Genomic DNA, 14,091 nt, shown 5'->3' on the forward strand with positions numbered 1-14,091 from the left:
GATGATCAAACACTGGAATTTGACACTTGTTGTTTTTGTTTTTCAAATGGTTATGGTAATGATTATCTTTGTTGATTTAAGTAGTTTAAAGTTTTACACTACACTACAATTACACTTTACACATTTATTTTAGTGGGTTGTTCCTAAATGGTACAATGTTGCCTACAGGCAACATTTAGCCAAGAAACTTTTTAAATTCTTTTCATAATTCTTTTTAATTTAAAATTTAAAATGAATTGTGACTTCTTGATGTTATTGAATATTTTTGCATATGTTTATGAAATAAACAATGTTCAAATTGGAAAAGGAACATTCTTTTTCACTTATGCACCATTATGGTACAATGTTGCCTACAGGCAACGAACCCCAAAAACTTCCAAAAATAAAAATAAAAATAAAATTTCTTCAGATTATGTTTATTTAGTCTATTTTGAGACATAAAAACACATTTCCCTCACTGGCATCATAATGTGTACCATAGAGGGATATGACCATACATACATACATTCATATGACCATACATACATATGACCATACATACATACATACATACATACATACATACATATGAGCATACATACATACATTCATATGACCATACATACATACATACATACATACATATGACCATGCATACACACATACATACATATGACCATGCATACATTCATATGACCATACATATATATGACCATACATACACACATGCATGCATACATACATACATACATACATACATACATACATACATACATATGAGCATACATACATACATACATTCATATTACCATACATACATATGACCATACATATATACATACATACATACATATGACCATACAGACATGCATACATTCATATGACCATACATACATATGACCATGCATACACACATACATACATATGAGCATATATACATATGACCAAGCATACATTCATATGACCATACATACATATGACCATACATACACACATGCATGCATACATACATACATACATATGAGCATACATACATACATACATACATACATACATATGACCATACATACATACATTCATATGACCGTACATACATATGACCATACATACATACATACATACATACATACATATGACCATACATACACACATACATACATATGAGCATACATACATATGACCATGCATACATTCATATGACCATACATTCATATGACCATACATACACACATGCATGCATGCATACATACATACATACATATGAGCATAGATACATACATACGTACGTACATACATACATACATATGAGCATACATACATACATTCATACATACGTACATATGAGAATACATACATACATACATATGGCCATACATATGACCATGCATACATACATACATACATACATACATATGACCATACATACATACAAACATACATATGACCATACATACATACATACATACATACATACATATGACCATGCATACATACAAACATACATATGAGCATATATACATATGACCAAGCATACATTCATATGACCATACATACATATGACCATACATACACACATGCATGCATACATACATACATATGAGCATACATACATACATACATACATACGACCATACATACATACATTCATATGACCATACAAACATATGACCATACATACATACATACATACATATGACCATACATACACACATACATACATATGACCATACATACATATGACCATGCATACATTCATATGACCATACATACACACATGCATGCATACATACATACATACATATGAGCATACATACATACATACATATGAGCATAGATACATACATACGTACGTACATACATACATATGAGCATACATACATACATACATACATATGAGAATACATACATACATACATACATACATATGGCCATACATATGACCATGCATACATACATACATACATACATATGAGCATACATACATACATACATACATACATACATATGACCACACATACATACAAACATACATATGACCATACATACATACATACATATGACCATGCATACATACAAACATACATATGACCATACATACATATGACCATGCATACATACAAACATACATATGACCATACATACATACATACATATGACCATACATACATATGACCATGCATACATACATACATACATATGACCATACATACATATGACCATGCATACACACATACATACATATGAGCATACATACATATGACCATGCATACATTCATATGACCATACATACACACATGCATGCATACATACATACATACATTTGAGCATACATACATACATACATACATTCATATTACCATACATACATATGACCATACATATATACATACATATGACCATACAGACATGCATACATTCATATGACCATACATATATATGACCATACATACATACATGCATGCATACATACATACATACATACATTTGAGCATACATACATACATTCATATTACCATACATACATATGACCATACATATATACATACATATGACCATACAGACATGCATACATTCATATGACCATACATACATATGAGCATACATACATATGACCATACATATATACATACATACATACATATGACCATACAGACATGCATACATTCATATGACCATACATACATATGACCATGCATACACACATACATACATATGAGCATATATACATATGACCAAGCATACATTCATATGACCATACATACATATGACCATACATACACACATGCATGCATACATACATACATACATATGAGCATACATACATACATACATACATACATACATATGACCATACATACATACATTCATATGACCGTACATACATATGACCATACATACATACATACATACATACATACATATGACCATACATACACACATACATACATATGAGCATACATACATATGACCATGCATACATTCATATGACCATACATTCATATGACCATACATACACACATGCATGCATGCATACATACATACATACATATGAGCATAGATACATACATACGTACGTACATACATACATACATATGAGCATACATACATACATTCATACATACGCACATATGAGAATACATACATACATACATATGGCCATACATATGACCATGCATACATACATACATACATACATACATATGACCATACATACATACAAACATACATATGACCATACATACATACATACATACATACATACATATGACCATGCATACATACAAACATACATATGAGCATATATACATATGACCAAGCATACATTCATATGACCATACATACATATGACCATACATACACACATGCATGCATACATACATACATATGAGCATACATACATACATACATACATACGACCATACATACATACATTCATATGACCATACAAACATATGACCATACATACATACATACATACATATGACCATACATACACACATACATACATATGACCATACATACATATGACCATGCATACATTCATATGACCATACATACACACATGCATGCATACATACATACATACATATGAGCATACATACATACATACATATGAGCATAGATACATACATACGTACGTACATACATACATATGAGCATACATACATACATACATACATATGAGAATACATACATACATACATACATACATATGGCCATACATATGACCATGCATACATACATACATACATACATATGAGCATACATACATACATACATACATACATACATATGACCACACATACATACAAACATACATATGACCATACATACATACATACATATGACCATGCATACATACAAACATACATATGACCATACATACATATGACCATGCATACATACAAACATACATATGACCATACATACATACATACATATGACCATACATACATATGACCATGCATACATACATACATACATATGACCATACATACATATGACCATGCATACACACATACATACATATGAGCATACATACATATGACCATGCATACATTCATATGACCATACATACACACATGCATGCATACATACATACATACATTTGAGCATACATACATACATACATACATTCATATTACCATACATACATATGACCATACATATATACATACATATGACCATACAGACATGCATACATTCATATGACCATACATATATATGACCATACATACACACATGCATGCATACATACATACATACATACATTTGAGCATACATACATACATTCATATTACCATACATACATATGACCATACATATATACATACATATGACCATACAGACATGCATACATTCATATGACCATACATACATATGAGCATACATACATATGACCATGCATACACACATACATACATATGAGCATACATACATATGACCATGCATACATTCATATGACCATACATATAAATGACCATACATACACACATGCATGCATACATACATACATACATACATATGAGCATACATACATACATACATACATACATACATACATTCATATTACCATACATACATATGACCATACATATATACAAACATACATACATACATACATATGACCATACAGACATGCATACATTCATATGAGAATACATACATACATACATACATACATACATATGGCCATACATATGACCATGCATACATACATACATACATACATTCATATTACCATACATACATATGACCATACATATATACATACATATGACCATACAGACATGCATACATTCATATGACCATACATATATATGACCATACATACACACATGCATGCATATATACATACATACATATGAGAATACATACATACATACATACATACATATGGCCATACATATGACCATGCATACATACATACATACATATGAGCATGCACACATACATACATACATACATACATATGACCACACATACATACAAACATACATATGACCATACATACATACATACATATGACCATGCATACATACAAACATACATATGACCATACATACATATGACCATGCATACATACAAACATACATATGACCATACATACATACATACATATGACCATACATACATATGACCATGCATACATACATACATACATATGACCATACATACATATGACCATGCATACACACATACATACATATGAGCATACATACATATGACCATGCATACATTCATATGACCATACATACACACATGCATACATACATACATACATTTGAGCATACATACATACATACATACATTCATATTACCATACATACATATGACCATACATATATACATACATATGACCATACAGACATGCATACATTCATATGACCATACATATATATGACCATACATACACACATGCATGCATACATACATACATACATACATACATTTGAGCATACATACATACATTCATATTACCATACATACATATGACCATACATATATACATACATATGACCATACAGACATGCATACATTCATATGACCATACATACATATGAGCATACATACATATGACCATGCATACACACATACATACATATGAGCATACATACATATGACCATGCATACATTCATATGACCATACATATATATGACCATACATACACACATGCATGCATACATACATACATACATACATATGAGCATACATACATACATACATACATACATTCATATTACCATACATACATATGACCATACATATATACAAACATACATACATACATACATATGACCATACAGACATGCATACATTCATATGAGAATACATACATACATACATACATATGGCCATACATATGACCATGCATACATACATACATACATACATTCATATTACCATACATACATATGACCATACATACATACATACATATGACCATACAGACATGCATACATTCATATGACCATACATATATATGACCATACATACACACATGCATGCATACATACATACATACATACATTTGAGCATACATACATACATTCATATTACCATACATACATATGACCATACATATATACATACATATGACCATACAGACATGCATACATTCATATGACCATACATACATATGAGCATACATACATATGACCATGCATACACACATACATACATATGAGCATACATACATATGACCATGCATACATTCATATGACCATACATATATATGACCATACATACACACATGCATGCATACATACATACATACATACGAGCATACATACATACCTACATACATACATACATTCATATTACCATACATACATATGACCATACATATATACAAACATACATACATACATACATATGACCATACAGACATGCATACATTCATATGAGAATACATACATACATACATACATACATATGGCCATACATATGACCATGCATACATACATACATACATACATATGAGCATACATACATACATACATACATACATATGACCACACATACATACAAACATACATATGACCATACATACATACATACATATGACCATGCATACATACAAACATACATATGACCATACATACATATGACCATGCATACATACAAACATACATATGACCATACATACATACATACATATGACCATACATACATATGACCATGCATACATACATACATACATATGACCATACATACATATGACCATGCATACACACATACATACATATGAGCATACATACATATGACCATGCATACATTCATATGACCATACATACACACATGCATGCATACATACATACATACATACATTTGAGCATACATACATACATACATACATTCATATTACCATACATACATATGACCATACATATATACATACATATGACCATACAGACATGCATACATTCATATGACCATACATATATATGACCATACATACACACATGCATGCATACATACATACATACATACATTTGAGCATACATACATACATACATTCATATTACCATACATACATATGACCATACATATATACATACATATGACCATACAGACATGCATACATTCATATGACCATACATACATATGAGCATACATACATATGACCATGCATACACACATACATACATATGAGCATACATACATATGACCATGCATACATTCATATGACCATACATATATATGACCATACATACACACATGCATGCATACATACATACATACATACATATGAGCATACATACATACATACATACATACATTCATATTACCATACATACATATGACCATACATATATACAAACATACATACATACATACATATGACCATACAGACATGCATACATACATATTACCATACATACATATGACCATGCATACACACATACATACATATGAGCATATATACATATGACCATGCATACATTCATATGACCATACATACATATGACCATGCATACACACATACATACATATGAGCATATATACATATGACCATGCATACATTCATAGGACCATACATACATATGACCATACATACACACATGCATGCATACATACATACATACATATGAGCATACATACATACATACATACATATGACCATACATACATACATACATTCATATGACCGTACATACATATTACCATACATACATAGATACATACATACATATGACCATACATACACACATACATTCATATGACCATACATACATATGACCATGCATACATTCATATGACCATACATACACACATGCATGCATATATACATACATACATACATACATATGAGCATAGATACATACATACGTACGTACATACATACATATGAGCATGCATACATACATACATACATATGAGAATACATACATACATACATACATTCATACATACATATGGCCATACATATGACCATGCATACATACATACATACATACATACATACATACATACATATGAGCATACATACATACATACATACATATGAGCATACATACATACAAACATACATATGACCATACATACATATGACCATGCATACATACAAACATACATATGACCATACATACAAACATACATATGACCATACATACATATGACCATGCATACATACAAACATACATATGACCATACATACATACATATGACCATACATACATATGACCATGCATACATACATACATATGACCATACATACATATGACCATACATACATATGACCATACAGACATACATACATTCATATGACCATACATACATATGGCCATGCATACACACATACATACATATGAGCATACATACATATGACCATGCATACATTCATATGACCATACATATATATGACCATACATACACACATGCATGCATACATACATACATATGAGCATACATACATACATACATTCATATTACCATACATACATATGACCATACATATATACATACATACATACATATGACCATACAGACATGCATACATTCATATGACCATACATACATATGACCATGCATACACACATACATACATATGAGCATATATACATATGACCATGCATACATTCATATGACCATACATACATATGACCATGCATACACACATACATACATATGAGCATATATACATATGACCATGCATACATTCATATGACCATACATACATATGACCATACATACACACATGCATGCATACATACATACATACATACATATGAGCATACATACATACATACATACATACATATGACCATACATACATACATTCATATGACCGTACATACATATGACCATACATACATACATACATATGACCATACATACACACATACATACATATGACCATACATACATATGACCATGCATACATTCATATGACCATACATTCATATGACCATACATACACACATGCATGCATACATACATACATACATATGAGCATACATACATACATACATATGAGCATAGATACATACATACGTACGTACATACATACGAGCATACATACATACATACATACATACATACATACATACATATATACATACATACATACATATGGCCATACATATGACCATGCATACATACATACATACATATGAGCATACATACATACATATGAGAATACATACATACATACATACATACATATGGCCATACATATGACCATGCATACATACATACATACATACAAACATACATATGACCATACATTCATACATACATATGACCATGCATACATACAAACATACATATGACCATACATACAAACATACATATGACCATACATACATATGACCATGCATACATACAAACATACATATGACCATACATACATACATATGACCATACATACATATGACCATGCATACATACATATATACATATGACCATACATACATATGACCATACATACATACATACATACATACATATGACCATACATACAAACATACATATGATCATACATATGACCATACATACATATGACCATGCATACATACAAACATACATATGACCATACATACAAACATACATACATATGACCATACATACATATGACCATGCATACATACAAACATATATATGATCATACATACAAACATACATACATATGACCATACATACAAACATACATACATATGACCATACATACATATGACCATACATACATATGAGCATATCTCTCTATGGTACCATGTCGCCATTGCTCGTTTCTCACTTACTTGCCGTCTCGACCGCAGCTCCTCGTTTATTTCTCTGCTGCATCCTCGCCTTCATGCCATCACACCCACACCGTGAGAACTATATTGAGAAATAAACACAGTACAAAATAGTTAAATGAGTTACGAGGCACGTGACATTGAAATGAAGTTGAACATTAAGTGACGCTCTTCGCTGCAAAGAAGAAGCAAAGAACATTTTACTGATTAAATAAATACCTCGTCGGCCGCTTTTTGTAAAAATTGCTTTAAAGTACTTGAAAATCCTAATCCTAATTTTTTTTTAAAGTTTCTTAAGGTTCCTTTACCGTCTGTTTGGACTTCAGACGTGAATTTAACTTGAATAAAACTGACGAGGCCTCACGAGACGCTCACCTTCTGTTGTCCCACAGTGAACTCGACCGCACCTGCACCACAAACTGGGAACTTTAGTTCCGGACAGAAACGCACAATATAAACAAAGAACTGCAGCGTATGTGCTTACAACAATTTTAGTTCCTTATTTTTACCTCTTATACGTCAGATTTAATACAACAACTCTAACCTTACACCAAATTATCTATTTATTAATTTATTTATTGCATGAAAATTCCTCACTTATATTTATCAGTGTATCATGAACACTTGATTTATGTAACAGCACTTATGTTGACATTTCATAAGCTAACTTTCTGTTTATTTTCCACACGTCAGCAATACTGAGTATTTTAGTAATCGAGTAATCTATCAGTTATTCTGATGATTAATCAAGTAATCGGCTAAGAAATATTGCGCATTCTGCATTTTTTTCCCCCCATTACATTACTTTATACTTTTATTGCTTTATTTAAGAGCAAAGGTAATATAGAAAAAAGAAAGTAAGGCAGGTCTCTTAAATGAACAACTGTAAAAGTACTGAGTAAACAAACGTTTACTGTAATACTTTGCTCAGTACTTTTCACTTAAGTACAAAGATAAAAGTAATGTCTGCAGGTCACTCTTTTAATGGAAACAGAGATGTGCTGCAGCCGTGTGATAATAAATTACAGCAAAACTTCAATAATCTGGTCTTTAATAGTTATATATTCATACTAAACCTCAGCAGCCACTCATACAACTCAGTGCACTGGATTTAAACGAGGCATTAAAGCAAATAATGAATCCTCACAGCCACATGCTTGATTTTTCCCCTTCAGTGCACATGAGGAGTCATTTATGGAAAGCATTGTGACCACCGTTCCAAGGTGTGAACATGAAATATGTAAATCTCACCAGAATTAATGAGAAAATACTGTAATGTCTGAATATATAGTCTTTTTTTTATCTAGTCTGCACAACTGTAATCTGGATTTTTTTAATATTTCTGAGCCTCTGACAGAGTTTGCCCTGAGTCATCTTTCTTTGTTTCTTGGTGTTTTGTGTTTAGTGAGTTTTTTATCCAGCTGTCACTGTGTTGGATGAAACCGGCTGGTATGAATGATGTCCGAGTTCTTTGCAGCACAGCTGAATCACATCTGGTCAGAGTTTGACAAACATCTTCCTGGGATAAATATTAAGGCCTCGGCGGGAGCCCAGATTGACGAAGCATGTGTTTCGACTTGCATTTCTGTCATGTATAATCTCCACCGCTTTTGTAGCTGGTATCAATGTCAGAGGATCCTGTTGAGTTTCCAACAACCAGAGGCTGTAAGAAAGAAGGAGCCAAACGGGAGCAGCAGCTGGAAGATGACAGCACCCGACAGATTTCCGTTCCGCTGCGTTACTGCAAGAAAACGTGGGACGTACGAGGTGGACCAAAACGGACAGCTGGTGTCTGAGCTGGATGTGTCCTCCGGGGCTTCAGGAGAGGCCGTCTGTCTCACCTGAGTGGAGGTCATGACCCTGACACTGCGTGGGGTCTCCTGCAATCGAAGATGGAAGCGTAAAGGAACGTTCTGCTGCGAGACTAAAGGTCAGGAACCAGGAACCCGCCGCCAGTAACATGTCCTTTACAGTGGACTCAACCCCCAGTACTTGAGTCAAAGTATAGATACTCCTGGTCAAATATTACTCAACTAAAAGTGAAAGTCAAAATTTTACTTGAGTTTGAGTACTTGCTTTTAAAAATACTTAAGTATTCAAAAGTACAAATTACTTGTAACTCTCTGAAACCACCTCACGATGCTTGTAGAACCTCTGCTACACAAAGTCTTTAGATCAGAAACAAAAAGGACAGCTGTTGTCATTTTCTGATGTAACTGTATTAAAATCATCCCATAAAGTTAGGCTGAAGCCGACTGTATTGGAATTACCACCTTGTGAGGATTGCAAGTATCTGCATTGAGGGAGAAGTGAACTGATGAATCCTCTTAATCTTTTGCCTTTAAGTCCACAAAACGGCTTCATCCGTAAGTCATCTGTTATTTATGTTCGTATTTGTATGTTTATGTAACTATTTCTTGAGTTTGGGTCCAGTATTTTGATGGTGGTTAGTTTGTTTTAGTGTTTAGTGTTTGAGAGCTGAAGCATTCTTTAAATAAATTATATTTACGGTTGTCCTTTCATTGGTTACGGCATATTTTGACATACCTTTAAGTGGCTGTTCGCATTAATTACTAATTACTACGCATTATTACTAGAGATGTTATTAAGTGCTTACAAAGGTATGTACTCGTCTGTATTTTGTGTTCTTTTGCAGTTTTACAAAATGAAATATTTTTCCCTTCATTAAATTCTGCCAAACACAACAACCTGCCTGTTCCTTGGAGGAAACAATGATGGAAAAGTATAATGTTAAGCTGAAAAATACGTATAATTTTTATATGATTTTAGTGATTTAAGAATGACTTTTATTGTTTCTCCAGAGTATAAATTCAAGTACATTTGTAATAGCTTTTGTTTGTTTAAATTATATTTCCATTGCACTTAAATATACTACTTTCTTTTATCTAACGGCGTCACAGCGTCCCACCATGTGCAACTCTTGGATCACATTAACGCCGGGCCTTCAGGGCAGGGGAGGATCCAGGAGTTGATGAACGTTTGGAGATCAAAGACTGCAACCAAATTTAGATTTTTTCTTCCGTCCACATGGAAAAACTTTTGCCGTTTGGTTTTAAGAACAAGGACAAAACTCAGTCAGGATCCAGGCAGCAGCTGGTTGAAGTCACTGTTCGGATCTCAGGTCTTCTATCACACGTCCTCCTGGCTTCACCTCTGCCCTCCTTTACCGCTCTCCTCCTCTCTTTAACACATTTTCACCACTCGCCCTTCTTCCTCTTCCTCTACTCTCTCCATAAGTTTTCACGTCTCATTTGCTATTTTTATCCTTTGTTTGTTCCCTTGCTTCCTCTTTCACTTCTTCTTGTCCTCTCTCATCCTCACAGACTTCCACATCGGTCCTCCTCTCACTAATTCTCCTCTCCTTTTGTGTGCTTGATTTTTTTTACTCCACTGGACCAATAGATTTATATATTTATATTATTTTATATTTAAGAGTTATTTTATATTTCAGAAAAATAAAAAACTTTTGAACTTAAATATCTATATGTTTCGCCATGTGACATTTTATTGACCAAATAATTGATCGAACGATGGAAATAATCATCAGTTTCCAGCTTCAAATGCAACGAAGCCAAATAAGATCCAGAATTTATCACACAGGTCTCATCTTATCAAGTTTAAAGTTTATCACCTTGTAGTCCTGCAATAAAATCTGCCTTTCAACAACTCACAGCTGATGCAGGTGAAACAAAGCGCTGCGAGAAAACAACATCAAACCTTTTTTATTAAAGGGATTTGATGCTTATATCTAACACGCTCTCTCACTCTCGGTCCTGAAAGAAGTAGACGATTTCTATCTTCAGGTCGATGCAGACAGAGCAGCCATTGTTAAAGGTCCTGAGAGCATTTTTTGCTGTTAGGATCAGAGAGGATGAATGAGTGGCTTTGACAGAAATCGCCCACTCAAACAAAAGCAACTAAGTAAAACTGATTTTGCACCAAGACAAATATTAAAGCCACAATGTGTAACACAGTTGCCTGGAAAACAAGGCACAGAGTCAAATAAACATGACCCTCTGGAAGCGCGTAGTCACATCTGCATCTGCAAAGACTCTGCCGTCTTGCGATATTTCACCGACACAAAATGTCGGTGTTTGATGTCTTGGGATGTTCTGGTGTGTTTATGAACATCTTGGACAAATCCTACTGATTTTACCTACATGTTGCTTCTTTTCAAATCACATTAATTGTGTCCTTTTGGATTATTCTTTCAACCAGGAGCCTTATTTTAAAAAAAACAGAGAGTTTGTACTTTGAACTTGAACTTTGTAGTTGAATTCAATTCATGGCGGCTTTTGAAACAATGTTTAGAGACAAAAAAAAAAAAAGTAGGTTTCCTCTAAGTCTCAT

At 33.1% G+C, this 14,091-nt stretch overlaps 1 long non-coding RNA gene across 4 annotated transcripts in view; it reads right to left on the reverse strand.

The window, feature by feature from the left end:
• Positions 1-10,398, reverse strand: part of LOC146305397 (uncharacterized) — a 21,238-nt gene extending 10,840 nt beyond the window's left edge. The window contains exons 1-2 of one of the 4 annotated variants that reach the window (XR_014769100.1): positions 10,029-10,398; positions 9,724-9,802 (exon numbers count right to left, since the gene is read on the reverse strand). This is a non-coding gene — a long non-coding RNA (uncharacterized LOC146305397). The remainder of the gene's footprint in view (positions 1-9,723; positions 9,803-10,028) is intronic. The other 3 variants (XR_014769099.1, XR_014769097.1, XR_014769098.1) reach the window with 3 other exon arrangements.
• Positions 10,399-14,091: the final 3,693 nt, after the last annotated feature.

The sequence above is a fragment of the Lutjanus erythropterus genome, chromosome 23 (genome assembly GCF_056507025.1).
Source record: "Lutjanus erythropterus isolate fLutEry1 chromosome 23, fLutEry1.hap2, whole genome shotgun sequence".
In the NCBI taxonomy this organism is placed as follows: Eukaryota; Metazoa; Chordata; class Actinopteri; order Lutjaniformes; family Lutjanidae; genus Lutjanus; species Lutjanus erythropterus.